The sequence below is a fragment of the Rhamphochromis sp. 'chilingali' genome (assembly GCF_963969265.1).
Source record: "Rhamphochromis sp. 'chilingali' genome assembly, chromosome: 16".
Taxonomy (NCBI): Eukaryota; Metazoa; Chordata; class Actinopteri; order Cichliformes; family Cichlidae; genus Rhamphochromis; species Rhamphochromis sp. 'chilingali'.
In genome coordinates this window covers 21,703,165-21,708,981 of record NC_137943.1, presented here as the reverse complement: position 1 = coordinate 21,708,981, position 5,817 = coordinate 21,703,165, and the positions used below count along the sequence as shown (strand labels likewise).

General features: G+C 43.0%; 1 long non-coding RNA gene across 1 annotated transcript; it reads right to left on the bottom strand.

Moving 5' to 3' along the window:
• Positions 1-2,606: 2,606 nt before the first annotated feature.
• On the bottom strand, positions 2,607-4,591 carry LOC308383292. The gene is made up of 4 exons (XR_013969114.1): positions 4,490-4,591; positions 4,190-4,371; positions 3,197-3,302; positions 2,607-2,929 (listed from the first exon to the last, which is right to left on the bottom strand). It is a non-coding gene; the product is annotated as an uncharacterized lncRNA (long non-coding RNA).
• Between the last annotated feature and the right edge of the window lie 1,226 nt (positions 4,592-5,817).

Genomic DNA, 5,817 nt, shown 5'->3' with positions numbered 1-5,817 from the left:
ACTCTTCAGTTTAGACTCTGTCATCTCCTCTGTTCGTACTCTTACAGATTATAATTATTATGATGAATTGTTTTGTACAGAGACAGGTTGATTATGTAGCTGGGTACATGTTTCTGCCATTTATCATGCCTTTCACTAGTGCTTAGTCCTGTTGATTACCTACGCGTGTGTGTGTGTGATCAACAAAGACAGAAGCCATGCCCCTAGGGTCCTATCACTACAGGGAGTGCAGAATTATTAGGCAAATGAGTATTTTGTCCACATCATCCTCTTCATGCATGTTGTCCTACTCCAAGCTGTATAGGCTTGAAAGCCTACTACCAATTAAGCATATTAGGTGATGTGCATCTCTGTAATGAGAAGGGGTGTGGTCTAATGACATCAACACCCTATATCAGGTGTGCATAATTATTAGGCAACTTCCTTTCCTTTGGCAAAATGGGTCAAAAGAAGGACTTGACAGGCTCAGAAAAGTCAAAAATAGTGAGATATCTTGCAGGGGGATGCAGCAGTCTCAAAATTGCAAAGCTTCTGAAGCGTGATCATCGAACAATCAAGCGTTTCATTCAAAATAGTCAACAGGGTCGCAAGAAGCGTGTGGAAAAACCAAGGCGCCAAATAACTGCCCATGAACTGAGAAAAGTCAAGCGTGCAGCTGCCAAGATGCCACTTGCCACCAGTTTGGCCATATTTCAGAGCTGCAACATCACTGGAGTGCCCAAAAGCACAAGGTGTGCAATACTCAGAGACATGGCCAAGGTAAGAAAGGCTGAAAGACGACCACCACTGAACAAGACACACAAGCTGAAACGTCAAGACTGGGCCAAGAAATATCTCAAGACTGGTTTTTCTAAGGTTTTATGGACTGATGAAATGAGAGTGAGTCTTGATGGGCCAGATGGATGGGCCCGTGGCTGGATTGGTAAAGGGCAGAGAGCTCCAGTCCGACTCAGACGCCAGCAAGGTGGAGGTGGAGTACTGGTTTGGGCTGGTATCATCAAAGATGAGCTTGTGGGGCCTTTTCGGGTTGAGGATGGAGTCAAGCTCAACTCCCAGTCCTACTGCCAGTTTCTGGAAGACACCTTCTTCAAGCAGTGGTACAGGAAGAAGTCTGCATCCTTCAAGAAAAACATGATTTTCATGCAGGACAATGCTCCATCACACGCGTCCAAGTACTCCACAGCGTGGCTGGCAAGAAAGGGTATAAAAGAAGAAAAACTAATGACATGGCCTCCTTGTTCACCTGAGCTGAACCCCATTGAGAACCTGTGGTCCATCATCAAATGTGAGATTTACAAGGAGGGAAAACAGTACACCTCTCTGAACAGTGTCTGGGAGGCTGTGGTTGCTGCTGCACGCAATGTTGATGGTGAACAGATCAAAACACTGACAGAATCCATGGATGGCAGGCTTTTGAGTGTCCTTGCAAAGAAAGGTGGCTATATTGGTCGCTGATTTGTTTTAGTTTTGTTTTTGAATGTCAGAAATGTATATTTGTGAATGTGGAGATGTTATATTGGTTTCACTGGTAAAAACAAATAATTGAAATGGGTATATATTTGGAGCACGGTGGCACGGTGGTTAGCACTGTTGCCGCACAGCAAGAAGGTCCTGAGTTCAATTCCACCATCAGGCCGGGGTCTTTCTGTGTGGAGTTTGCATGTTCTCCCCGTGTTTGCGTGGGTTCCCTCCGGTTACTCCGGCTTCCTCCCACCATCCAAAGACATGCAGCTTGTGGGGATAGGTTAATTGGATAATCCAAATTGCCACTAGGTGTGAATGTGTGAGTGAGTGTGAATGGTTGTCTGTCCCTATGTGTTAGCCCTGCGACAGACTGGCGACCTGTCCAGGGTGTACCCCGCCTTTCGCCCTATGACAGCTGGAATAGGCTCCAGCGCCCCCCGCGACCCTGAAAAGGATAAGCGGAAGCGAATGGATGGATGGATGGATGGGTATATATTTGTTTTTTGTTAAGTTGCCTAATAATTATGCACAGTAATAGTCACCTGCACACACAGATATCCCCCTAAAATAGCTAAAACTAAAAACAAACTAAAAACTACTTCCAAAAACATTCAGCTTTGATATTAATGAGTTTTTTGGGTTCACTGAGAACATGGTTGTTGTTCAATAATAAAATTATTCCTCAAAAATACAACTTGCCTAATAATTCTGCACTCCCTGTATATATAGAGCTGAGGAGCATGTTTTTTGTTTAACACACTGTAGGTCCCAAGAAGAGCACGTACACCGTGTAGAACTGCAGAAACACACTACCCTCACGCAGTGTTATGTACCTGTACCACATAAATTGAGAAACATGACAAAATAATCTGCTGGTGTTGGAATGACTGTGCAAAGAAATACATCTGTGCTTCCTTCATTATAAATAGTTTCTTAGTGCACATACATATCTCTCATGTAAAGATCGGCACCTTACACTTAACATGTTTTGTGAAGTGCTAAAAATAACTGAAGGACATAAAGCTCCGAGAATAATCATTAAAACTCGCACAACCAGAAGTAAAGAGCACTGGATTATGTAACACAATGCTTTATATGCTTGATCACACAGATACTGCAAGAATTAAATAACTGGTACTCACTGAAATATATTGAATTAATTTCTGCTCATTCTGTGTTTTTAAGAAAAATAAATGTCAGTTTTAATTTGAATTGAATTGAACAGTTGGTGCTGTATCTGCTTGTTACGTTTAACATCATTCACACATTGGTGCTCCAGCCTTTTCTGACTGAGAGCCATGGCCTCAGACTTGTTGCTTCACACCTGGCTGCAATCTGTCTCACTGCAAGCTGAAGGTTGTTGGTTGATGAAGCCGACGGAACCACATCATCGGCTAAAAGCAGAGACGAAATCTTGTGATCACCAAATGTGACGCCCTCCACCTCTTGGCTGCATCTAGAAATTCTGTCCAGAAAAATTACAAACAGAATCTTTGACAAAAAGCAGTCCTGGCAGAGCCCGACACCGATTGGATAAACAGTTCATTTGGAAAGTATTCACAGTGCTTCACTACTTCAACACTTTGTTGTGTTACAGCATTATTCCAAAATTAATTAAAGTTTATTAAATATTTTAATTCAATGCATTAAAATAAATTCATTTTAAAAAGGATACATGTTATATGCAGAGCATTTGTGAATACTTTCTGGGTGCACTGTCAGTCTGACTTACCAACATCCAGCCAAGATCTCACGATGGTTTTACAGGGACCGAATAGCCCAAAGCAACAAGCCCAATACTCCTGAAGCACCCACCACAGGAAACCTGAATGCCTTATCTAGATCATAAAAACACATAAGGACTTGTTAAACAAATTGCGATGTACCCATGAATATCCAGTCATTTAAAATTGTAACTCTTTCACTCTCTCGCACACTATCAGAGGACCTCCTTTATTTAAAGTCAGAAACTGTCATGGTCCTGGGTCGTTGACCCAGCGTTTTGTGTTTTGTGATTATTTCCCTCTGTTCTAGTTATTCTGTGTCCTCCCCCCTTGTGTCACAATCCTCATCACCTGATAGTTTCTCTGATTGTAATAGGGGGGATGCATGGAGGACATTGTGTGCAGTAGAAGAGTCATGTAATTCATAAAACATAAATTTTTAAGAAACAACTCACAGAGCCGGAAGCAGAAAGCTCAGCCTAACAAACAAAGTTCATAACTACCAACGTGATACCCGACGTCTCTGACTGGTATTTTAGTTTTTTCATGCCAGCTAACTCAATAAGAGCTTGGCTGTGTTGATTATTTTTTCGTTCTACACGATTCGGCTTTGTGCTGGCATACCTTCAGTCTGGCACTCACTGAAAGCAATGCACAGGTACCACCTACTGAATTCTTGAAAACAAGGCTCAAATGTAATGGGGCTGCCTTATAGCAGCAAACTCCCCCAGACAGGACGCTGCACCCTCCCACACAGACGAAAACTACTGATCTAAAGGAACACAGCACAGCAGCACGTTTAAGCATAAGCTGCATTCAGGAGACTGACAGCAGCGTTACAGTTTTTATTATAAAATAAGAACAACTTTATTGAGAAAAGGTAAGTGACATTAGAGGGAGGTTTCTAAGCAGGAGCTTATGTCGGAGAGGAGAAGAGATGTTAGCAGGAGCTGAAGTGGGTATGATAAGATTTTGCTGTTATTGTGATTTGACTTGGAGACCTTGCTTGTTTGCATCGTGGGTAGATGATCTGGTAGGCAGGTGAGATTCCAGGGAGGCAGAGAGAGATTTGGTGGAGCGTGGGCACACAGGTGAGTTACAGGTAAGCACTTTCCTGTGTAGTAGCAGCGACCGGCTGGGTGTCCGTAAAACCACACAGGGTAACATTGATCGGAGTGGGAAACTGAAGAACAGGTGAGAAAGCAGTGTGTCAGAAACACAAGAACTAACTAACTACTATAACGACAACAACAAGCTGGTGGAGGGCCCCAGCCTTTAAATATCATGAGCAGATGAGTTACCAGAGAAAGTGCAGACAAGAGAGCCCAGGAAAGAGATGCTCCACTCACAGACGAGCCAACAAGGAAACACCAGCCCACGACTCCAGCTGTGAAGGAGGAAAGTAAAGAGAGACAGAGAAAAGAGGAGAAAATATCACAGAGTCCCCACAGAGTCCCCAAACCCAATCTGTGGAGGCCCCTCTCCTGCTAATGACACTTTGTGAGACACCACAGGAGACCCCAGTGTTCAGATGTGTTGTGGTGGCACTAGGGGGATGTGCGCAGCACTTGGCAGGTGGTGGTCCTTCTGAATGAGTACAGATTTTAAGTGTGACAAACTGTCTTCTCCTCTCTCCCGTCACGGTCATAAAAAGGACACAGTCAGCACATGTTACCACAACTGTCGCTCAGAGTCTCTCATTTTGTTATGTGATGATTGCATACCTGTGTATTTTATTCATTGACCTTAAAAAAATACAGAAACACAGCAGCCATTATGAGACTATAGTCATCGAGTTCCATTATTCCACACTGGCTGACAATCACACAAGACAGCAACACGGCAGATAGGCAATACTCAGTGCAGCAGCAGATCTACATCTGTCAGCATCCTATTACTCTTTATTATTTACAGATGTGCAACTATGTGCCTCATTTGTCTTATGCTGAGACACGATGCACTATAAGCATTCATTTGCACCGTTCACTCTGTTGTGGAGACAAGTAAGCAGCATTTTAGGTGCTAAATACATGAGCAGAATACAGAGGATAATTATTCTCTGATCTATTTTTAATGTAAAACTATTGATTAGTGCAGCTTTGATTAAAGGTCCATCAATAGTTCATGGTTTAGTTAATTGAATTGATTTTCCTTTCACTCACGTTCTGGATGAAGTTACAGAAACATGCAAGACAGCTGAAAGCTAAATACAAATGCATGCAGTGGCATTAATTTATAGCCTTATGGGAAAGACTTCTTAGTGCACATTTTGTTCTCTGTACATTGTGTTATTTGTTCTCAGACCTTTATCAGCAGGCTGCTGGTGTTTCTCAGCTCAAAAAACAATCCTGCAAGAATCCATTAAAAGCCAGCCACCTTCCTCCTGTGCACCTACTGCTTGTCTGTCTTATTCTCCTCAGTCTCCTCTCACCTCTCCCACTCCCCTGCTCTTTTATTCTCCCCTTGTCCCACTCCCTCTTACCCACTGTCTCAGTGCTTTCCATTTCTTCCCCGTCGTCTTCTATTGATGGATCCCAAAGTTCAATTTCTCAGCCCTCGGAATGTCAAACAGTGTACATACTGCCCCAAAGCACAGCTCAGAGCCTCCACAGCAAAACCATAGTGCCAA